Source organism: Stegodyphus dumicola, chromosome 3 (genome assembly GCF_044657685.1).
Source record: "Stegodyphus dumicola isolate Sdum_Otavi_A_Nest chromosome 3, ASM4465768v1".
Taxonomy (NCBI): domain Eukaryota; kingdom Metazoa; phylum Arthropoda; class Arachnida; order Araneae; family Eresidae; genus Stegodyphus; species Stegodyphus dumicola.
In genome coordinates, this window is record NC_140770.1 from 252874731 (window position 1) to 252900930 (window position 26200).

Here is a 26200-nt window from a genome sequence, read left to right on the forward strand (position 1 = left end):
ACCAAAGAGTGTTAAAGTGTGATAGGTATATTTTTTGTTCATTAAAGTAATCATGTAAATGTTTGCAGAAATTAATAGTTAGATTAAAAAAAAACTTAATTTAAAGTTAATTTCTTTTCTTATTAAAGAGATTTGTGAAGAGATATGCTAAGGTGAAAAATTTGCAGTATTTTTAAAGAATAAATTGAAAAAGTATTTTTACTTCATGAACTGTAATTTTTACAATACATTTTCCCACAGTAAATATGTACCAAAAAAGAAAGAGCTGGGGAATCTCTGGGATAAGACACTCGTGTCGAACTACCAATGTTTAGTGACCTTTCCGTTTGATCGTAAGATCTTTTTACATTAGGCTGAAAACAATATATTAAAGAAAATTGAAGATACAGCATATGTAAGAACATGGGCTGAATTCTAGGTTCACATGTTTGGTGAATGAGTTAAACTTATCTGTATGCCGTTATGAAATATTAGGAATGTAGCATAAAAGCATCAATGAAGAAGGCAATGCCAATCTAAATCATTGTAATCTAAAATGTATAGCATTATCTATATCTTCTGTTAATTTCAATTCTGCTGAAAAAATTATAAATGAATTCTACTATAAATCACATGAACTCGTTGCATTATAAATTACAACAGTTAGAAATATTATTAGCGTGATTTAGCGACCATCTTTGTTAACAAATAAATTCAAATAATTAATTTTACAGATAATTCAGCCTGAAACTAGGTTAGAAAATAAGCTGCATGCTGAAGATTAATCTTTACCAGTGTGTTAGGAACATCTACCGTTAACTAGAGTTGTGATGTAAGAATTTATAAAAATGATCATTTAAGTATAAATTGGCATAAATTGGCATAAATACAATGCAAAATATATAAATTTCTACATACATGAAAACTTGAATACAATGCAACAGTATGTGAAAAACGAATGGACTAAAAGGAAACTGAAAATCCCAAGCTATGAATATTGTTCGAATTTTTTCTGTTAATTATGAAAATTCTACAGATGCTCATAATTATCAGTTTATTAATTAAATGTGTATTAGAAATTAAATGTATGCCAAAGTACATCAGGCGGAGTATCTGGAAAACAGAATAAATACTTAAACGTTTCTAATATTAAAATATGGAATTTGTAAGAAAGTTAAATATTTTAAAAATAACTTCAATGATTAAAAGTGGAAAGCTTAATAATGCATATATAGAAATAATATTAGTGTGAATTTAGAACCATTTAAGATATACAAGTTTTAAATTTAATAAAGCGAATTTTTTAATTAAATTAGAACTGTTTACCTAAATTGGTAAATTTGAAAGTTAAAACCATTCTAAGAATCTAAGAATCTTTTAATATAAGAATATTTCTTAATATTTACCTAGACAAGAAAACTTATTTAAGGTACGCGACAAATCCGACATTTGAGAGGTTGATTATGTATCAGTTTTATGTATGTCATTAATCTATCAATTTTATTATTAAAACCTGATATATATATATATATAATATATATATAAAGCAGCGGCTAAAAACTTAAACTTTGAAAGTTTTAAATTTTTGTAGAGAATAAAAAAGATCTGATTCATTATTCTTTTAAGCATCATAAAATCTTTTAAGCATATAAAATCTTTAAAATGAGTGTAAAAGAAATTAATTTTTACTTTAGCACTTGCTAGATATTAAATTAATATTTGTTTTGTATGCACAATTCTTACAATACATGATAAATGAAAAAAAAAAAAAGCTTATATAGTCCCAATAAAATGCCCCATTAATGACGATAAATAAACTTTTGTAGCACCCATCTTCTTGGGAATTCAGGTTCTTTAAAAGAGGGGACAGGAAAAAGTCGCACAGTTCCTGAATTAGATAAGAAGAGGGGGGGGGGGTTCAATTAAATTTCGCGCAATTCGTATCCTACGATTTATGCAGATTCTTCATTATTCAATTTCTTTAAATATAACACAGGGCGATAATATTTGGTGGCAACAATTTGAAAAGTGAATCGACATTTAAAGTTTCCAACTCAAAAGGCCAAAACGAAATTAATAACTCTTTGGGCTCCCTTTGGGCTAATAAATATAAAGCTTAAGAAATGGCGAAACTGAGAAAAAAGGCCTTTTACAAAACAAAAGTTATAAAGTTAATTAATTGAAATATCATGAAATGAATCGAGTTGAATGCGCACCATTTCTGTGGATTTACATGATATTAGGAACACATCTCAAAACAGGTTTCTCCTTTTCTTTTATCCTATTCCGTTCAATTTGTTATTTAACTAATTCTTTTTCCAAATTTATTGCCTTTTTTATTGTTTCCCAAATTTAGGCTTATTTCTTTCATTCCCTTTATTGTTTTATTGTTAATTTCATATTTTGTAACACTTTAACGAATTTCTGATTAAGAAACTCAACGGTTTCAAAGCGAGCAATGGCAACACTCACTGCACGGGGGAAAAAAAATTCTCCAACTCGCGAGACTGTGCATCAGAAATTCCACAGATATGCCAATTTTAAAATTATTTTGCGATATTGCTGTTGAATTGAATTTTATGCTTTAAGAGCTAAGAACATGATATTTAATAAATAAAGGTAACACACAAAACGTTAAAAAAAACATCTTTTTGAGTGTAATGTAAAATCTGAAAGATTTCAGGTTTTTAATATACTTTTAAAAATTTTTTATTTTTAACCCAAAGGGGAGATTTGCCTAGAAGGGCTATTAATTTCGTTTTGGAATTTTGTGCTGAAGCGGCGAATCGTTTTTTAAATTGCAGCTACCAAATATTAGAGCCCTGTATTATATTTAAAGAAATTAAATAATGAATAATCTGCATAAATATATGTATGTTTATCGCATTGTGATAAAACAACGGTACCGAGAGTCATCAAATTTTGCATAACGTACGTCTCCACCCGAATATGGGCATCTGAAAGGCCAAATTTGGAATTTGTTTAATTATCTATTTCATATTTTATAAAGCACTTCTTAGTTTTTGATTAAGAAACTCAACGATTTCAAAGCCAGCAATGGCAACAGTGTACGGGGGGGACACATTTTTATCTGCAGCGCGCGAAACTGCGTATCGGAAATTCTGAAGACGTGCTCTTTTAAATAATTTGCGATATTGCTCTTGCAGTAAACTTGTTCAGTGAGAATGATACAAAGTGTAGGGCTCTAAATACTACTTAGGCTATTGCATTTAAAGTACCGTATTTGCCGGTATATAAGACACACGTTTTTCTTTGAAAATAGGTCTCAAAAACGGGGTGCGTCTTATACGCCCATACTTGCGTCTTATACGTCGATACTTATTGCGTCGATACGTCGTTTGTGAATGGGTCAAAGCTTCATGGGATGCTGTGAAAACAGAGACAGTTATGAGTTTTTGATTAAGAGACTCAATGATGTCAAAGTGAGCAATGGCAACACTTTACGGGAAAAAAAAAAAAAAAAAAAAAAAAAAAAAAAGAGAGAAGAAGAATTTACCTCCAGCACACGAGAATGATTGCTGTTTTAAATGTATTGTTAATTGCTGTTGAATTGAATTTTATGGTTTAAGAACGAAAGATGTAATATTTAATAAATAAAGGTAATACACAAAACGTGAAAAAAACGGCGTAGTATAAAATCTGAAAGCAATTTTGAGAAAGTGTAATGATCAAGAGTTTCCTTTTCCCACGTATGCAGATGTCGGATTTCGCCATATTTCTTTTTTATATTTTCTAGAAATATGTGGGGAAGGGTCCGTATCCTGTTATATAGTAATTTATTGAAAGATTCGAGTACAGAGATGCGAAGCTTACTTTGAGGATCATGTTACATGTACGTCTTAAAACATTTATACACAATATATATTTTGTCCTCTGGCATTTGTAGTTTAGTACTTAAACAGTGTTATAGTAATAACAAGAGGATTTTTCTTAAGGACGGATTAATTATTTTCTCTCTATTTCTCTATTTCTTATTGTAAAGTTCGTATTATGCCCAAGGGTCTGGAACGAATTATTGACGTATACCGAGGCATTAAGGTATCTCTTAAAGACTGATTATAAGCCATAATTTCAGTAGCAATCAATTAAACAAGGTAGGCCTTTGGGTACAATAATTTTGATTTTTTTATGAAATTTAAGTAAACATTTCCTGGTATATATATTTTTGCTGAAATAATCAACATGTTGAACATCGTCGCAGTATACTTGCCTACATTAGTTAATTCGTTTCTTCGCTGAAAATCGAGGATTTACGCCCAACAGTTTATGAAATATTTAGCAATATATCTGAGACACCTACGAAATGCGTCATAAAATAATTCCCCAATTCAAGGCTTACACTCCGATGCGAGTTTAATTCTCTTTTATCTAAATTTTCATTAAGACTTCGATTACAGCAAGTCATTAATGAAGAAGATAAGACTTCAGAGGAAGTAGGTGGTAATCAAGAGGTTGTTAAGCAAGATTAATTAATATAAATCCTTAAAAATAGTGCTTACGCCCTTTTCGTTAGATAGCGTGATTAAGCCACAGATTAGGAAAGGGAGGAAAAAAATTGCTTAAATTTAGACTTAAGAGACAGGAGAAGTGGTAGTAAAGGATCATACCCGACTAAGTCTCTCCGATATTTTTTTGAACAGTATGAGTTTTATTATTTAACAGCAAGAGGGATGAGAAAAGTGAAAATTTATATCAATAATGATCTACATCTATTGCATGCGAAAACTTTAAGACGGTTAACCAGAAAGGAACCTTGATTAAATTCTGCTGAAGAAGGAAAACTTACAGTCAGATCTCTACAGTACATCTGTCTCGGAGTTAATGCAAATGTGACCCGCATATTAAACATGGCAGTTTCCAATAGTTTACTTAAAATTTTATAGAGATAATCTGCGAAGAGTAAAGTAATGTAAATGTAGATAAATCGAAATCAAGCTTAAAATGATTTTAAATATTTTTTTTAAAAAAAGGTGTAGCTGTATCAAAGCTGAATCAATTTTTATTTACCTGATTTGCAATCTAAACAAAGCGAAAGCTTGACAAAATTACTTTTAGACACCGCCAGTTTGCATCGAAATCATACTTCTTAACTTATTTATTCATAATGCTTATTTCAAATTATAAAAATATCCAAAGACCGTCTTTGGACGTATATAAAGATTTGAAAGCCTTCAGATTTTACATTACGCCCAAAAGGATGTTTTTTTAAAGTTTTTTTGTGTTACATTTATTTATTAAATATCATCGCACTTAAACTATATAATTTAATTCAACAGTAATATCGCAAAATATTTTCAAAATGACACATCCTTAGAATTTCTGATACACAGTCTCACGCGCTGGATGTTGAAATGTGTTTTTCTTCCCCCCTTCGTGTTTCCATTGCTCGCTTTGAAATCGTTGAGTTTGTTAATCAAAAATTCGTTAAAGTTTTACAAAATATGAAATCGATAATAAAACAAATTCCAAATTTGGGCTTCCAGATACCCATATTCGGAGAAGGATTACGTTATTCAAAGCTGGATGGCTCTTGGTTGTTTTATCACAATGCGAGAAACATTTATGCAGATTCTTTATTATTTAATTCCTTTAAATATAACAAAGGGCGATAATATTTGGTGGCAACAGTTTGAAAAGTGGTACGGACATTTACAGTGAATCGACGCAAAATGCCAAAACAAAATTAATAGCCCTTCTGAACTAAGGCTTCTTTGGCCTAATAATAACGAATATACAATCAACTTGGCTCAACTTAAGCATTTATTGCATAATCAATCTACCTCAATATATTCATATCTGATTAGATTATAGCAGGTTTAAAATAAAACTTTTAGGGAATCTTCAGCCTAATGGCTACATAATCTGTGTTATAGTAGAAAACTACCTCCGCAGATTACATGGAGGGGGAGGAGGTGGTTAGTTTAGGTTAGGTTATTTAATTACAGCAAAACCTCGAGGGCTATCTGCCTTAGGGGAGAGATGCCTTCGTGGAGGAATTTTTAAGGGAAACTGGCCCGTATACACGTAACACATGGATAAAACCACGAAAACACCCATGCAGCCAGCCCATTTGCTGGATTCGAACCGAACTACCAGTGTTCAGCGACTTTATCGCTCGGCCGCTGGTGGGCCAGGAAGGTGGAAAGAAACTCAGACGTTAAATTTGCAAGGTGAAGCGCACTTGCCAGCTTTTGCTAAAACTCTCGTGAGCAAAGCCGATTAAAGTAATTCAATGGTTGGCAGAAGCAATAGCGTGATGAACAGCGATATCTGCCAAAAGCTCTTCTTTGAACTCAAAATCTCTGTGCTTAAATATGTTAACTAAGTTTGCATCCTGTTGAGATCCGAGCAAGTATAACAACTTAACGCACGAGGACCACTAGAAACATCATTTTAATGCTTTCAATTCTTTAATTCTCATTAACAAAGCATGGCAGTAAGCGACTTAACAGGACCATGAATTACGATCGCGGAATTATGGAGGAATTTATTGCCAGATTACTGCCTGGAGTAAATCATTGCCAGATTGTCCTACAGGCAAAGATTTTGTGGCTTCGAAGTTGAAGATGTTTTTCTTATCTATGATATTGTATCTCTAATCAAAATCATAGCCTTGGTACTCAGCAATGAAGATGTGGAAGATTTGCTGCAGGACCACGAAAATGTGTTCAACAAAGAAGAACTGAAACACCTACAGAGACAGCAAGTAAAAGCAGTTGTGGACGAAGAGGAATGAAGATAAGCTTAACTAGTTCCTTCTTCAGAGAAATTTTGCAAAACAGAGAAAGCTGCAAATTTTCATGCGATAATATCAGGCGAATATTGTAGTAAAAAGCAACAGACAAGCATTCTCAGTAACAGTGCCATCTCTCTTTTAAGGAACATTTTAAAATGTAGACAACAGCAAATTAATTGGACAGATTTTGATTGGAGGTCCAAGGAATCTCAAGCAGAGTCAAGTGGTATTAAAAGACCCTCCACCCGAAAAAAGAAAGATAAAAGAAGATGGCATAGAAAGACAGTCGGTTACTGATGATTTTATGATAGAAGACTTCTTATTCAAACAACAACAGCTCTTTCTTGCTCGTCACTTTCCATTTATGCTGCTTCTTTCGTTCGTCCAGGTACAGTAGGATTAAATTAAAAGTTTTCCTCTGTTGTATGTAAAATATTGTGTTTCATAATTTCTGTGTTAGGAACTTGTGTGCAAAGTACAACTGTCAGTTTTAAATAAGCGATCATCAGTGTTCCAGGAACGGATTAATCCATTTTACATTAATTCGTATGCGAAAAAATAGTCTCTGATCATGAACGTTTCGAATGACAAACTGCCTAAAGGTACCAATTAAATTCGTGAATCCAGGATTCACTGTATTTATAAAATTAAACAAAGGAAATGTTCTCTGATTCCACATTTTGCTTCACTATTGAACTAGCACACGGCAAATGCGAGCAGGTACGTACAATAAGGAGCAGGGTAGTAAATATGCCTAAGGGGGGAGGAAAACAGAGGATCTCGGAACTAGAGATCGAACATCTCGCGAATGTAACGAAATACTTTTAAATTTCTAATTTTCACCTTTTTTCGTTCAAAGATGTTCATTAGCAATATTTTGCATTTAATTGGTTATATTGGCAAAATTAGCATTTATTTCGTAAATACGAAAATCATGTATCCTTAATTATCACTTATCATTTCACTTTATCGAAAGTTGGGAAATAATATAGTTATCAGGTTAATCTTTAGAAAGACTTTGGCTGTACAACGGGGATTATTTCAATACCTTTCTATGACATTTTTAGCAAGTTTTTACTTAATTTCAAACTTAGTATGTAGAGATATTCAGGTTTTTTTTTTTTTTTTTTTTTTTTTTTTGAAGACATGAGAAATGAGCAATGCCCTCGCAGGGACTCAAACTCTGGACTTCTCGAATACGCGCCGAGTGTGCTAACCGTTACACCACGAATGCATGCTGAAAGGAGGGAGAAAATACCATATATACTCCCCCTTTTAAAGGACAACTGGAGATCAGGGGACTCAATCGACAAATACTGGTGGCGAAGAATCATCATCCACAACCATTTAGGTGTTTTGAAGTAGAAGATATGAAAAATGGGCAGTGTTTTCGGAAGGGACTTGAACCCTGGACATTTCGAATATGCGCTAAGTTTGCTAACCGTTACACCCCGAAGGCATGCTGAAAGAAAGGAAAAAAATACCTTATAAGTATTAAAATCTTTCAAGATTTCTTTAGAATTGTGCCTACTGTAATAGCTGCTTTGCATTCTGTTCCCATTTTGGTGGTGGTCTTAAAATTTTAAGCCCGACGTTTTTAGGAATTTCTTGTTTAAAGCTTCCTTTAGTACTCTCATATTCGTCTAACGTTCCTGCTAAGTCATTTAAAGTTTTCAGTTTCATCATTTCTCAAGAAAATACTTTCTTATTTCCCACTGTCACTGATATTTAATTTGCTCGACTTACTATTAAGTCTTTCAGATTCTCAATTGTTTTAAGTCCGCAATCCACAACAAAACATAACTACAAAATTCAAGAGCATGATTTCTACAGGACGTTTTCAGGAGTCTTTTGATGTCGATGAAAATACTGTTTTAACTTTTCAGTATTAAGTTTACATCTTTTTAAGATCAGATTTTTCTCATAATCGTACTTATTTGCATCTTCATAGGGTTCTCTGGCTAACATATTGCAGATTTTAGCCGGTAAAACACCCAAAATACAAGCCACCGAATCTTGCTTAGGAACCTAAGCTTTTTCAGCTCTTCTCTCAAAATTTATATTCAGCTCTTCTGTCATATTTCATCCCTTTTCCCATCAAACTTTGGAGTAATTTGTACCAAATAAATTTTATTGTTCGATTATACTGAATTCGTTGCGATTTTCTTGCTTGTATTTCTTAACTTTGCAATCCAAACCGCTTTATTTTTAATTCACGTGCCCTTGCTTTAAGAGTCATACGAGCTATCTTTTCCCGAGCCAGGCGTTCTTCTTTAGCTTCTGGATAAGCAATTACTTCCCTTAGCATTAATAAAATTATTATTAATTAAATCACTTTTCAAATTGTTGTCACCAAACATTATCGCTCTGTATTATATTTAAAGAAACTAAATAATGAAGAATCTACATGAATGCATTTATGTTTCTTGCATTGTGAAAAAAATGGCGGTACCTAGAGTCATCGAAGTTTAAATAAAATAGTCCTCCACCCGAATATGGGTACCTGGAAGACGGAATTTGGGATTTGTTTTACGGTCTATTTCATATTTTGTACAACTGTAGATGTATTAGGTATTTTTTGAAAGCAGAAGATATAAAATATGAGCAATGCTTTCGCCAAGACTCGAACCACGGACCTCTCGAATATGCGCCGAGTGTGCTGACTACAGCACCACGAAAGCATGCTAAGAAGATGGAGGAATACCTTATAAAAATTTAACAAATTTTTGATTAAAACACTCAACAATTTCAAAGCGAGCAGTGTCAACACTATAAGGAACAACTCCAACGCACGAGACGGTCTATCGGAAATTCTAAAGATATGCTGTTTTTAAATATCTTTAGCCCAAATGTTCTTGAAACGTGTATTTGGCTATAAGTGAAAATAAAGCCCGTATGAGCGTAATATAGAATTCGAAAGCTTTCATATTTTACTTTTTAAAATGTTTTTGTTCTAAAATTAGAAATTCAAATATGACAGAAAATATTTTATTTTAAAGAAAACACTAATTTCTTTGTATTACAATAAAATTTCACATTTCTTGCATTGCAATAAAAGCATGTGTTCTTTGTTCAAGAAAATCCTGCCAAGATTGCTTTTGATAAAGGAATACTGAAATAAATAAAATATTCAAGCTTTTAAACTTGAGTCACACACAAAGTTCCGTGTCAAAGAAAGTGTTTATTAGAGTCTCAAATCGGAAATATTTGATATGGGAGAGCCCGAATAAAAGCGAAAAAAAATCTGATACTAATCAATTTGACATCATAATACAAAAGCTCAAATTTAGAATATCAAACTATTAGCTGAATTCAGTGATAAGATGAAAAATTTTTTCGCAGGCCTATATTGATAAAAAGGCTGGTATACACGCGTCCCGCATTCCTTCCGTTTTTAAACCAGATAACTGGTTTCAATTTTTGATCCTACCTCAACTACCAGATATCGTCTTAGCCTGCAGTGAAGTTTTTTTAAAATAATTTGGTCATTTTGGACGAACATCAAATTTTTTTAAGCCATTAATCACTTGCAGAACTAAATATTTTCAAACGCATCTTCAAGCTAAGAACTTTTAAGCGCGAGGACTTCAACTTTTCTGGCTGGATATTTATTTGGTAGCGTAGCAGCGCAAAGACATTACAGTACACATCCCGGATCATAGGTTCACGTACCCGTTATTGCGTTCCCGCTATCAGTGGAAGTCACATATGCTAAGCAAGGAATTCATAATTGTATTTTCACGCAAAATAAATATTAATATTTCCTTACAGTTTCAATTTTGAAATTACGATCACCGTCTTAGGTTCACGTTGCCGTTGTTGCTTTCCCCTGTCAGTTCTTACTTAAATCGTTAGATAGCGTCCTTTTCGTTTACTGTTTAGAACAATGTAGACCCTTTAAGGCAGAAAATAAGCTTTTTTGAAATACTTTCGAAAGCCTTGAAGAAACTGGCCAAAGTGGATTAGTATTTTCCGAAAAACGACATAAAGGATAACAAAGCAAAACCCATCTCTTCAAATAGTCGGTCGAAAGACATATATTAATTCATAGTTACACAAAACGCTTCCCGGCCACGTTCTCACCTTTTCGTCCATTGGTTCAGTAATAGAAATAAAGTAAGCCGTGCTCTTGCCCTATAGAACTGTTAAATGCCTTTGAGCCCCAGGAATACCGCCACGCAAGCTCACTGTAAATAAATGATCTCTTACATTATTACGTAACATTGACGCGCCAAGCTGTGCAACGGAACAAGGTTCACCAGGAATAATGTCTTGTCGAATGTAACAGAGGCCGCCATCGCAACGAAGTATACGGCAGTTTGAAGATGTATTATCATTTCCTCGCATTTCGTTGATACTCAGAGATTTGAACACACCCTTCGACTGCAAAGAAATTGTAATTTCTTATTCGACTTGCTTTTGCCATGGTTATTAACAAGGCATAGGAACAATCATTTTGTGTAGTAGGTATTAATTTCGAAGCACCGTGTAACTTAGAAACATCTTATTTTCCTCGTAAGCTATACCTGGCTTGCTCAAAAGTCACTCCGCTAGACGGTTTTGTTGTTTATGTTGTGGATGGAAAGAAGAAAAGCATTATATACTCTCAAGCTTTGCGATAAAAGGTGCGAAAAAATAATGTTTATTTTCTATCTAGATAAAATGTGTATATTTATTCGAGCTTGGTAAAATTTTTGCACATTTCCACGCAAAGAAAAATAAGGGGAAAATTTCTATCTACTGGAGATTTCGAAAATACTAAATGAAGCCTCTTCACTTTGCGTAAAGCACGGACAACGTCAGCTAGTTTTTAAATGAAAAAAAAAAAAAAAAAAAAAAAAAAAAAATTACTGAAAAAGCAAAACTTACGCATTCAAAACCTGACATGCGTAGAAATTGAAGTGACTTTTAGCAGTTAATCGAATTTTAAACTTAAATAGTTAACTACTAGAAATCCTCATTTAATTCTCTTTCATATAGTTGCATTAGTAGTTTTCCATGAAAAATATAGTATTAAAAGATTAGGAGAAGGACGATAAGTAATCGCAAATGGTTAACAACATTAATATTGCTTAATGAATTATTAACTGTGATATTATCAAAACGCGGTGATTCGTTAGGTGGTTTATTTTTTACTATGATATTTTGTATGATGAAATTTTAAAACTGTGAAGTTTTTGAGTCACTTTGTTTTCTATCACTATATTTTAGAATTGTGATATTTTCTCCTACCCGTGTTTTGTAAGATGATGGTTTTCTCTCGCGTTATTTTCTGCCCGTTTTCGTCTGCTATCTTTTTTTCAGCGATGTTTTCGCCTGTGATTCTAAAAAAGCATTATTCTCTTGAAATATTTTCTTCTGAAAATATTTTTGCTCCTGAAGAAGAGGGACCTGAATCTGTCTTGTAGGTAATGTTACGCTGGGTATTTTTATGTTGTAAAACATGTTATGTGTGCTCTGGATGAATGCGGGTTTCGGACTGTAGCCGATTAGTCTTTCAAAGCCGTCCGGGTGTCCGGCCCTGCTGTTACCTGTCACTTGTCCCTCGAAATCAGTAAAATTTTATTCGAAATCTGCCCCAAACTAAGATTGCTCTTTCGCCTAACTTTAACTCATTACACGACGATGAATAATACTTTTTACTGCTAACAAATGCATTGCTAACAAAGCTTTCGAAGTGTAATTTTCATGAAGAAATAAATGTCGTTTGCAATAAGATCCAATAAAGATACGGTAATAGAATTTTCTTTTAGTACTTTTAGTACTTTAAATTCAAATAAGTTCATATTAAAGTGTGTGATATTTTAAGCAATGTTTATTTACGAGAATTTTTTAAAACAATTTTTGTTCCTTGTAAGAAGCAAAGGAAGTGTTTCAAACGCTGAAAATTTCAGTTATCATATTTTCAAGAAAATATTAAATTTGACCACTCTTGAATCCATCTGATCAATGTTTTTGCTTGACATCTGAGGTTTTGGATAAAAAGAAAATAAAGGACATTTTTCCCAAAAGAATTGTAAAATGGATTCAAAACGGATTCAGAAGAAATTTTTTTTTTTTTTTTTTTTTTTGTGACGTCTGTAGGTATGTGTGTACGTACGTTTAGACATATGACTCTCGCATAACTCAAAAACGTGTATCCTTAGAACGTTGAAATTTTGTATACGGAACTGCTATAACATGAAGTTGTGCGCCTCCATTTTAAGTTGCAATAGGCAGCACCAAACTTATATATACCAATAATTTATAATTAGAAAAGTTTTATAGACCATCTTCCAGGAACAGAAATTGAATTAAAACCATACCCACTCTGTTACCCGGCTCGGTGAGCTCATTGTTTTATTCTTATATGTTGGCATATAGTGAGCTCATTGTTTTATTCTTATATGTTGGCATATAGTGGATTTTTTGCTTAAATAGTGATTGAATTATATTGTTCGTATATTCCAGCTACGGTTTTCATGTCTTCAACTAATCTACATGGAATACTTGTAGAATTATTAACAATTTAAAAGTTGTTTACGTCTTGCTAAGACTAACGAGGCCACCGTTTATTTACATTTGAAATTATTAGTACAATAATGAATTAAATCAGTTTGTGCATCAGCTTCAGTGGCTTTTTGCCGAGTGGGATCAAAAGTAAACTTTCAGTTGTGTGCACCAAAAAATATGTCTTCCAGCCCGCTGGCGAAATTGCTTGTTTTGGGGAAGCTCAAGTTTTAATTGTATTTTTTTTTTTAAACTGTGTAAGGTTTATCTTAAGATTTTTAACAATTATCTTTAGTTAAAGCTTCTTTCCTGTCTCTCCTAATTTCACCTTACAATTTCCTGCCAGAGTGTGCTTTTACAATCGCGTTTAATGCAAATGAAGAGCGGTACTTAAGTCGAAGTTCCACTGTGTTATGTTATGTAGAAGTGAGGGGGCCACCTAATATTTACCCTAAATAAGTAGGTACTGACTTTGTTAGAGAGCCAGAGATTCTGACTAGCGCGCGTTTGCTATTTGGCTACACTCTCTCTAAGCTATTACTACGCTCGTCCGTATTTCAGGCCCTTGATAGCTTCGCCAGTTAGTTAACATTTAGGGGCCAACCCATTAGAATTTTGATAGCTATATCCTTTTAGTTGAGCATTAGTTTATTAATAAGATTTCTTAGTACTTTTGAGTTCAAGCCCAAGTGGAGGCTTTTACTGTACGCTCTAAGACAGGAGCCGTCTATAAATTCTTATTTTGAGAAATAAAAGGGTAATTAAAACTTCTTGAGTTTACCTTTCTGTTTCCTGAGCGAAAGCGATTATTCGCTTACCAGTTCTCGAGGTTCCACACACTTAGCTGTAAGAGAATGAGGTTGGAAACCCATAACTGTGTTTGACTGTATTGAGTGTTTTATGTTTTTCTGTATTTAACAATTTTTAATGAGTGCTTTGAGTTTTTATGTATTTTTGCCTTGCCGTGAAACGAGAACTGAATTAACTGAATGAGAAATATATCTCTAATGAAATTCCAGGAAATATGTTTAAATGAAATGCAGAAAAAAATCTGTATAATTTAATAGGCCGTACAAGGAAGTCGTGTGGTGTCCACTCCAGATACTTTTTTAAATATAAAAAACGTGCAAAGACATTTCTTGTGATACTCTTTTGCTTGTACATTTCTGGTCACGAAAGACAAAATTTTTTTTCTATTAGTCTAGTTTTTCTATAGCTAGCCAATCCCATCATTGCCAGAGGGCGGGGTTAAAGCAGATCACGAATGACGTCATCAACAATGACGTAATGATGGATCCGCATGCATAATGAAATACTCTCTCAGAGGCGAGACTGTCGGAGAGAGGAAGTGAAGGGAAGAATTTATTTCTCCATTTAATTTATTATTTTTGACAGCTTTTTAATTTTTGCTGCCCCCTTTTTTTCGCAGGTGAATGATGAGATGATAGATTCTTTTCTATGATCGGCAAGGGGAATGGTGAAGAATGAAACTTGAAGTTTGAACCAAATCTCTCATGCAAAATTTATAACAGAGGATTTCGACTTCATGGAAAAAATTAGGTTTGTTGAAAAATTACTTTAAATATGACAGTAAAAGAAAGAGCTACGCCTTTATGACTTTCTTGAAATAATAAAGCCTAAATCGAATATTTTTGTACAGAGAAATGGAGGAATTTGCATGCAAGAAAATATTCCATTTGCTTCTAAATCTTTTCTTCCGAAAATTTAGAATGCTTATACAGATGGAGGAAGAGCGTTTCAAATATTAAACAATTAAAATAATATTAAACAACGTAAGCTTTTAGACAACGACGATTTTGGTGACATATTACAGTTTACAAAAATATATGAAACATAAATTTTTATAAGAAATATTTCTGTTACTAAATCTCTCCTTATCTGCCTTTTAAAAGGAAATTTACATGCAAATTGTTCCCGGATAAGTTGCTGGAATTATATGACTTAATTTTGTCTCTTTGACAGAAAAATTCGGAAAAAATCTCGTTTTGAAGGGTTCCCATATTAAATGGGAATTATGTTAATTAAAATATTTTTGAATTTTAGAACATTTAACTGATAATTTGAAGGCCATGCTTATATCCCTTAGAAATTTACACTCGAAAATTCCTTGTTTAAGCGACTTTAGTTATATTTGCGCAAAATTTAGATTAATGATATCTCGGGTAATTTTGTTCCAGCGAGGAAGGAATTTACTTTTATCGAATCCACAGTAAACAACATCTACAATGACAATATTTTTCTACTAGGCTGTTATGATAATATCGGCCTAATTGATTATTTTGCCTTGAAACTTTCATGTGACAGAAGTTCTGTAGCATTTCGAAGGTCATCAAGAAATATTTAGCTGTGCGATTTTTTTTAGATTTTTCGTGTAGGACGAATTAAATATGCATGTAAGATAAAAAATACGTAAGATAAATTTGTAATAGTTCTTTAACTCTCCATTTTAATTTGGGTATTTCGTTTTCCATCTTGAAACTGGTAAATGCTTATACCTCTATCTAAGTAATTTCAAAATTAATCAAAATCGCATAATTCTTGCATAGCGTTATTACCGAGGGCACTTGCATAATGCTTCGACCAATATTAATTTCAAATTTGGGAGCTAAATCTGAAAATTAGCCAATGAGGACATGTTGATCTGAACTGAAACTAAATCAAACTTTTATCTTGCACACGTCACATTCCAACATTCTTTCTTTACTGCCAACTTGCTAAAGACCTGCTACACCCTCTATCTTTTTCAAAATCCTTTGTTCTTGTGGTTGTCATTTGTCTGAACTGTTTAGATCAAACCCAAGAATTTTGTAGTGGCAAGAAGCAAATGATTGCATGTGCTCTTCACATGGGCCTTGAGTACTATGTAGGCCTTGAGTACTATGTACTAGTACTATTCTGCTCAGCTCCATCCCAGTTTTGAGAAGAAGTACCCTGGGGGACAGGTCCAAGGGTCTTCCACTGCTCTTCTCCTACCACCAGTCCGCTTTAGAGCGACATTCGGCTCGCCAAGTATTTTGAGTTCCCCCATGCTGTACCGCATTATACATTTACAAATATCTACGTCTTCTCCGGGATTCGAACCCCGGTCCTTTGGTACGGCAGTTAGTGGGCTTCTGGTAAATGTATCAGTGTATTCTCTTATGCTGTATGATGTAGTTTTTCTTCAAGTGGCTTGGTTGCATTTGATAAATGTAGTATGGCAGATAGTGGTTAATTCTCGCTGGGTTGGCAAACAATTCTGCATGGATAGTTCTAATATACTCGAGTCGGGATCCAACTCAACGATATACAGACCACTATCCTCTCGGAGCGGCTCAAAAATCTAAAAGGTACTGATTATGTAGTCCTTTGATAACGAGTGCACTTGCTGCGAATATTTGTCTGTTTTTGGCTTAAGAAGTGTTTGTAAACGAAAGTATTAGAAAAGCCATGATTGCAAATATCTGAGACTTCTCTTTTAAAATATTACATATATAAGACATAATTTTCATCTAATGATTTTTTATTTACTTCCAGCATAAGCAGACAGTTGCTCTAAGGATTCGTATTTTAAAATATGCATTTACTGTTTTTGAAGTGTGACGGAAATTCGCCAATAATTTTTGTTTCGGAATATGCAATGTATGAAAATCATGCCCGAATATGTTGCGGAACAACATTTCGATTACAATGCGTACTACCCTAATCTTCCTAATCTCTACTACCTAATTCGTAATCTTTCCTATTCTGATATACAAACTGCATGTTGTGTGTACCCTTTAAAAAAAGTTATGGGATTCTAATAATCAGAAATGCTTATTACTCCTTCGACAACAACATTTCCAAAAGCAGAAAGAGTTATTTTTGATTCTGATTCATTATTTTAATTCTTGATGCTTTGCAAGCTTATTATAACGCATGTTGCATTCAGGAGCATGTTGTTTATCCGAATAGTAAAAGTAGAATTTTGAACTGTAAAACGGATGCTATTAGCTTAAAACTGCATCATGAGTAATATCTCAAGATTAGAGATTCATTAAAGATATCTCCATCGCAGTGCCATCTGTTAGCATAGCGTCTGCATACAAAAAGGAACTTCAATGAAAGCAGATAGAAATCTTCATGTTTTAAAAAAATTCCACCAATTGCAGAGCATATTATTTACACACGCTCAAAAAGAAGAGAGTTCAGCGTCATTAATCTAATCCAAAAACATCGAGTTGGAGGCTGCTGCAATTTTCGTTCTGCAAACCTGTGCGTATGATGTGGCCAATTTTTTACGCTATTACGATATTATTTCTTATTTTTTTATTCGAAGGCCCTTTATGTGATAAGAACTTAGCAGCCGCAAGTTCATCTTTCATTTCTCTCCCTCCCCCCTGGATGCTCGAGTAAAAGAAACAGAACAAATACAATAATGGCCTCACGCGGTTGCAAATTGGTTTGTTGTAGCTTGGAAAGACGACTGGGCAATTTATACATACAAAGATGGATTGTAGAATGGCAAGAATTACACGGGATCTCAATTAAATTAAGCGCAATTACGTGTCTGCTGTAAACGCACGAACTGTTGATGATTTCATTTTGGAAAAATGATGGTCTCATGATGAAGTGATGTAAGACTGATGCTTAATTTCTTGGCGTCTATGATCTCTGCTACTCCTTACCCCCATTCTTTTGCCTTCGAGTCAATTCAAATCCAAATCTTTTTCAATTCAAACGAAGAGCGGAATAAAAAATAAATTAGCAAGACTCATTAGGGAGGGAATACAAAATAAAGTTTTCCAGATATATTTTTTTTAAAATTTTGAAATGATATTTTACAAAGTAAACAATAAGAAATTAAAAATTTCTGAATTTACGTTTAGCTTTAAGTATTTCAAATGGGATAAAATTAGTAAAACATGCATAATTATTTTTACTTAAATCATTCGTTAAAAAAACTGATTATAATCCAAGCATTCAAGTTGCTTTTATGTTTTAAACTGTTTAATTATTATTTAGTCTTGAAGTGAGAATTATAAAATCATTAGAGCAATATAATTTGACATTATTTAATTTCTTCTGCAATGCACCTGCATATTTCTATTAACAGTTATTATATTAGTGTTTATAACAGTTATTATATTTTTAAAATTATTTTATGCGGCTAGTTAATGCCACAAAGTAGTACCCGTTTATTTAATCAAAACTTTTTACTTTCAAGTTTGTTTACCGTATAGGGTTTGCCTTGCTCTGGAAAGATACACTACTTCCTAACTCCTAACAGACATAAAGCGAATTATCGTCGCTGCGTCTGAAGTAAATACAGGGACTTAAAAAGGTTTAAACAGCCTTTTTATTAAAACAGAACTTTGAACATACACTTCTTGTGTTGACAGAATCAAACTTGTGTCCATGTAACTAAAGCGACAATCAATTCAAATTTAAAACGCAGACTAGCAGTCAAAGACCACACAATTAAATTTAAACCTAAGCTGGTTTAAAAAGTCTAAATGCCACAACAAATTTAAATATCCGCAGCAATAACGCAAAGCCGAATAATTTCGAACTTATCAGAGCTAGCACGAACTACGCAATTTATCCGCGAGAGACAGCAACACGCTCTGTCTTACAATCCAAAAGCATCAACTTAAATACTCTCTAACTCAATTTACATTCTGATGAAGAAACGGAAACGAGAAGTTATAATAAAGGCTAAAATTATAAATAATTGTCTAAGTAATAAATATTACAACCAAAAAGTATTTTCTTTTAAACTTGAATATATTCTTATTAAGAAAACTTCAGATTGCAGCTCGCTTCAGAAGTTCGAACTATTTAAATTCTTCAAAACGCTTATCAAATAGATTTTGTGGTTTGGATATACATGAGTTCAAGAAAAGTTTGGTGTTTGTTTATTTGATAAAATATTCGTTAGTGTTAGCATAAAATTTCTTGCTAGTGTATTAATAATTTTATGCTCAGGTTTTTTTCGGATTCGAGATCAAACCTAACAAGATGGCAGCCAACTTTTGTTAATCACTATGCGATCGAGACCAACTACATATGTATAGTTATTCAGTATTTTATGCTCTTATTTATATTTTATATGCGATTGAAAAATTTGTCAAGAATTATTAGTAAATGCTAGAAATGTTGTTATAATGCGATTGAGCTGACAGAAAGAATATATCCTTCTTAAAAAAGACGTTCGCCTAAAAATACGATTTATAAATTTGTTTAGCGTTGGAGAGATCTTTCATGGAATTTTTTGGCACGTATCCTATCTTAGCGATGAACTGAAGGTAGCTAAATTTCATTACTGGTGTCGTCGGAACAGATCCGAAAATCCGAAATCAAGGGTAGTTAAAGTAGCTCAAGCATGAATATGCAATTGACCAAGAAGTTCGGCTTGTGCCACTTCTGACCCAAAAGTCCTTGTGTCTATACTCTCTTAAGCTTCGTTCAAACGATGCTTTTAAAATTATAAGCGTCTAAACCTAGCTTCGTTGTTATGCAACCAAACCTTGCTACGTCAGAAAAACTGGTTTAAGGATTTTGCCTAAATATTCTAACTTTTCAACTTTATACCACTTCGTATAAAAGCCGACCAATCACAACGAAGCAAACATCAGTCGACGGTTTCGCCGAGTCAGATATGCATTTACGCATGGCCACCTTTTCCTTCCCTGACTGGCTGTGGCTTAAACCCAGCTAAACAGGTACAAATGGATTTAGTGACTTCTATGTCTTAAACCACAAAACTTTATGACGACAAAACCCTCGTCTGAACGAAGCTTTAGACTTCAGCTGTAGAATTCTAAGTCTCGCATGATGAGTAGAGAATAGAGTGGACCACCAGTCTTCCTCCGAGGCTGCCAGGATTCGCCAAAGATTCACTTTTTAGGGGATAAAAACCCTTTGGAGCAGCCCATATCTTCTGTCTTATACGTGGATGACTAACAGTGTCTTGCATTAGATGGCATAGAAGGGCTACAACAAGTTAAACTGCCAATCAGTAAGACAACGATAAGCGATACAGTTTTCGACCAACACTACGTTTTCTCAAGTAAACCACTTACGAACAGTCTGACTGTTCTTAGTTCACCAAGACATGAATTGCGGCCAACCCCCGCGAGCTTTTAAGCTCTCTTACGTATGTCTTGCATAATTTTCTGGCCTGACCAAATGTATACGAAAACCAATCCAAGAGAAACTAAGACTGTGTTTAAATTAGCGTAACATAGTTATTACTAGGTTATTAAACATTTTTCGAAGATTTATTTATTCATAGACTTCTATAATACGGAAGAATTCCTGCACATTCGCCGGTTAATAATCACGCAAAGTACAGAAAAGCATTTATTAATAAATTAATCATCCAAGGTGTGTTAATTTTCTCAGTTCTAATAATCAGTTAACCATTTTCAAGGATAAACACGAAGAGTAACGATCTTTAGAAAAATAATGTTTCACAGCTACTACAAATCATTAGCTTCATTGATTTTTGTTGGAAGGAAAAAAAAAGATCGTAATTATGAGAGTGTTTTTGTTAATTTACGCGTCTTCAGATTAATTGCCACCAGTAATTACGCAATTTATTTAATAGCGAAAGATGAATTAGCTATCTATGCGTATTATCCCCATTATATGTCATAACTAATTTACATTTTCTTATTTTGAAAGGTAAATTAAGTGCTTTTCAAAATAAGAAAATATAAATTGGTTTCTGAAGTATATATAATGGTGCTAAATAACGCAATTAGTATATAATGGTGCTAAATAATATATATAATGGTGCTAAATAACGTAATTTTTTTTCGGGGGATGGGATTTTACTAGATACTCATTCTGTTTTAACTTATGAAGGAGTAAAGATCTACATCATATCTTATTTAAAATATAGTTATCAGAAAAACGTCCTGAATTTTGTCATTACACCTTGTAAAATCCTGCTATAAATGGCTTTAAAATTATCCGTTTTTAGCCCAAAGGGGCCATTTTAGCCATTTTTAGCCTAGAAGGGATATGAATTTCGTTTTGGCATTTTGTGTTGGCTTATTATAAAAGTCTGAATCACTTTTAAAATTGCTGCCACCAAATATTAGAGTCCTGCATTATATTTAAAGAAATTAAATAAGGAAGAATCTGCTTGAATGTATGCATGTTTCTCGCATTGTGAAAAAACAACGGTACCTACAGACGTCAATTTTTGAATAACCTAGTCCTCCACTAGAATATGGGCATCTGGAAGCCAAAATTTGGAATTTGCTTTAATATCTAGTTAATATTAATTAACGAATTGTGGATTAACAAACTAAACGATTTCAAAGCGTTCCATTAACATTATCATCGCGTGCATCAACAAGAATGGATATTTTATGCGCGAGGTTTCTTTGCATTTCTTACTGGTATTATGCTGGTAGCCTAGCAACGCAAAGACGTGACAATCTCTAACGGTATTTTGCTTCGAATGTCTTTGAATGTGTGTATCACTTTTCAAATCCCGTTTTGAATCTCCCGTGAAAAAAAAGGCCCCTTTCGGCTTAATATAAAACTTGAAAGCTTCCAGATTTTTTTTATAAATTTGAATGTATAAGTTGTTAAATGAAAAAACTTTAGGATAAACGTAGGAGGAACGTTTTTAATTCCTTGTCCTCTTCACCCCTATTGAATGAGCGACCGAGAGTGAATCCTAACACATCTGCAAATCTTGGGAAATTAAGAGAATTAACGTTTTACAGTTGGACGTTTTTGCTGTACGAGTTTCAGTTACTAGGCAGATGTCAATGGAGTAATTGAACAGGAAGTCCTGTAATTGACTGAATTTATTCGTAAGGTTTCTCGCATTCCAAAGTGAAACAACAGCAGAGGATTCATAACTACTTCTGTTTAAGAGTCACCTGCACTCAAATAGTAGGAACATCTTTGTGAGTATTTTACACTTAAAGCGTTCTATTACTTTCTACACAGTAACGTGCATTGTAATACCACTTATTTAAGAAATCTGGCTTCAAAAGAATTTTTACTAAGCAAAATATTGGGAAAGATTATTGATTTCTATTTGCGAGTAACTTAAAGATATCATAAAGACCTGGTACACCATAAGCGGCAGCAACTTAGCCAACAAGCAACATATAGACTTTTACGTTCAAGATCTACATTCTATATATGTGTGGTATGATGGCTAGCTTCATCGCTATTGACCGCTCTGCCATATTGCCCAAGGAGAATTTCTGAGTAGGTGTAGGATTATTATTATTTCTATTAACCAATTATTCATAATTTCAGCCTTTACTATCACTTCTCCTTTACATTTCCTAACCAGAACGCAAATAAGTTTGAGGGTATTTAAATCGCGGGTTTTTGACTGTGAGACAGAGCGTGTTTCTGCCTCTCGATGCCTCGTTATCAGATTTCGTCAGCTATCATAAGACTGTAATATTTCGGCTTTGCGTTATTGCTGCCCGATTTAATTGTTAAGTAGATGAAAAGTTCTAAGCCAATTTACAGTTTAAAATCAGCTGTATAGGCTTTGATTACTATGCTTAGTTCAGCTTTTGAATTTGACTGTCACTTTAAGTTTCATCGCCACAAGTGGTGATTGTTTTGTTAAGCTCGAGACGTGCGTTTATGTTTAAAGTTCTGATTTAATCAAAAGATTGTTTTAAAAGTTTTCAAGACTCTTGTTATTGCAGAACAATGGTAATTCGTTCCAAGTTAGTTAGGAGTTTGATATTAATTATGCTACCAAGAAAACCAAACTACAAGTCTACAGTATTTCTATGGTCAATACTTCTCGTCAAAATGCTTGGTGTTTCTTGTCCGTCAAGTCGAACAGGACCATTGGAAGTTCACGGTTTTGTCCAGAACAAAAAAGAATCAAAACTCGAAAAAGGACCGGACGGATAACCGAGTGCTGAACCCAAGGACTAACCTTTGCAACCAAGGGCTCTGATACTGCTATGTTTTGTTTATGGTTTGCCTTTTCCACGAACATGTACTCTACTTATCCGGATGGTCGAATGTTATAGATTTTCTTTTTATTATTTCTTCAGTTCTATTTAAGACATTAAGCATGCCATAATAAACAAAAATAACGCTTTCTTATTACCATTTATGTGTATAACAGTCACACAAAATTAATTTTAAATACTTCAAAGAGGTAATTTTATCTGCGTTCGAATAGTACTTTATGTGTCAAAATGTAGCATTGACAGAAAATTGAAAACCAGCCGTTTTTTACTATTCTCTAAACATAAAGAAAGGTAATTAAAATCAGGTAAACACAGTGAGCTCAAGATAAAAGATATTTCTCCCACTTTCTTAGCATGCCTTCGTAGTGTAGTGGTTTGCACGCTGGGCGCGTATTCGAGAGGTCCGTGGTTCGATTCCCGGAAATAGCGTTGCTTATTTTTTATCTCTTCTGCTAATAACCTAATATTTCTACAAAGATGCTGCTGAAAGATAGAGAATAATAGCAGAAGGAAATTTGTTAAAATCAATAGGAAGCAGAGAGGCTTATAAGGTTTAATTTGCGAGCCTCTAGCCGTTTACATGCATTGGCCAATAAAGGGCGGAAGCGGTGGTTTCTTTATTGTGGAGACATCTAATAGATCTCTATTGTTTAGGCACCACCGCTGCTTCCTATGAAGGGACGGACAAACTCCATCCATGATTAATCCTTGATTCGAAACCGAGTATTAAGGTAATCCGAGTCATTAACCACTTTCCCGTCTAGGCATAAGGTGAAAGATAAATTACAAATTTTAAATCTCGTGGAATGACAACAAATCGCAGAACAGGCAGTTTATTAGGCAGCGTTGTTGATAAATATGTACAAGTAATTTGATGGCTAACTTGTGCGAAATATGAAAAGAATTATATACAGTTGTTACTATCATCAAAAGCATATTTTGAATGAATAAAATTTTGCATTTCGTAAATTACTTCTTAGAACGTCGTTTCATTACGTACATAAAATATTCTGCCTTATTCATGCGTTCGAATTTATCGCGTCAGAATTACTTCTGTGACATAGGTATTTCTTTTTTTTTTCTAAATTTTTTCGAGTCTAGCTAGATCAGCTGCATGATATTTTCATAGAATCTGCAATTTAATTGTATCAACATCCAGCCTGAAGCTATGGGTAATTACTTCAAAATTTAAATTGAAAAACATTACCCTAAATAATGAATGTTCAGTCCTAAGAGCTCATAAATGTAGTCACCTTCGTGTTCACTGATAGTTTATATTCATCATTCATTTCATTTATCATGAACAGTTCATTTTCTTGTTTATCTTTTTGATAATCTGTTTCTGTTGCACATGATCTCTAATGCTATTTTCTACGGATGCTATCAAGAAAACAACCATTAACTTCAGATCTGTATCTATGGAGTAATTAATCTATATTTCTATGCATCTTCAATACCTTGTTTCATGCACTCGCAATCTGTTCACGATTCTTATCTCAATTTATCTATTAACTTATCTCAGCAGCTACTACTGGGCATTTTGGGACTATTTTTCTCTTCCAGTGCTTTTCTAGCTGCTTTTTCGTCTCTGCTTATTTTCATAATTTTTTATCTTTATGCATTACTGCCCAAATTGGAAATGAATTTAACTATCGTCATATTAATAAACCTCGGTTAATTGCTTTTCTAGATGTAGCGCTTTTCCTGTTAGAAATGTCGATAGTTTTCCAAATTTAGAGACCTGTTACATTATATTTACGTTATGGTACGCTGTGCTACCATAGCATTTCTCATCCACGTAGCCTAGATTGCCTCAGAAAGGCTACCGTGTATTTCGATGTGATATAAAATTTTTAATCTATGTACATATAAAATCTATCTATTATTTGAGTGATTCAGAAGCAGAGACATACTTAATCACGTTGGCAACACTGAAAGTTTCTACACAGACAAAATGGAACTGGAGTAGACGAATAGATACAACAGCTGGATGTGAAACAAGCTTTGCACATGTCAATTATATTTTTTCAATGCGCATAGCATTTTTTCAAAATATCCTCCATTGGAATTGATGCGCATTAGCATCTACTCAAACCTTGTTGCAAGGAAGTACAGGTAGAAGTCGGTAGTGTACTAGAATTGCACCATTGGTCGCACAGATATAATCCTATCGTACTAACTGTATTACTCCACTCAGAAGAACAGCTTGGAGATGGATCCGAGGGCCTCCCACTCCTTTCCTCTTAATTAAACCACTCGAGAAGACTTTCGGATATTATTAGTTATTTAAGTTCCATCATGCTGCACCACACATTACATATTTAACATCCATGCCTTTTCCAGAATTCGAACACCAGCGCAAAGATACGGCAGCCAGTATCCTTAAACACTGTACCGATGTAGTTTTAAACATCAAGAGGCATATTCTCAATGAAGACCCAGTCAAGGCAGCACTAGCTGCATCTAGGGTAGGAAATGACGTTCTGCACAACTTTTCTTCGGTTACCGGAAGCAAGGAAAAACCACATATGCGAAGTTCGGATTGTAAGTCGAATGACTTATTCCTCCGATGTTTGAAGCGGAGAAAGTATATACTGTCTACTGTCTTTCTACGAGGGCTGAGGGGAAAAGAGTTTATCATTCGTTTTCTAGACACCCCTACGGAAAAGGGGTCAAGGCTCGTTTCTACGGCAACAGACAGCTGTAGACTAACTGGCGAGAGCTTTTCTTATGATAGACTGTATATTGCTTGTGCTTTGGGGAGTTGTAGTAAACAATGATTTGATTTCACTATTGCTTCTTTCGAATCCTCAACATTAGAGTTGGGGTGACCCGGAACGGAATGACGAAAGCAAAACACCGTGTCGAGTTATTTCTTAATTTTTCTAAAGCAAAACACCGGGTTGGGTTATTTCTTAGTTTTTCTGAAGCAAAACACCGGGTCGGGTTATTTCCTAATTTAGCTTCTATTTTAATGATATCTGCGGCGCTCCCCAAGCTTGATTAGGCTTGACAG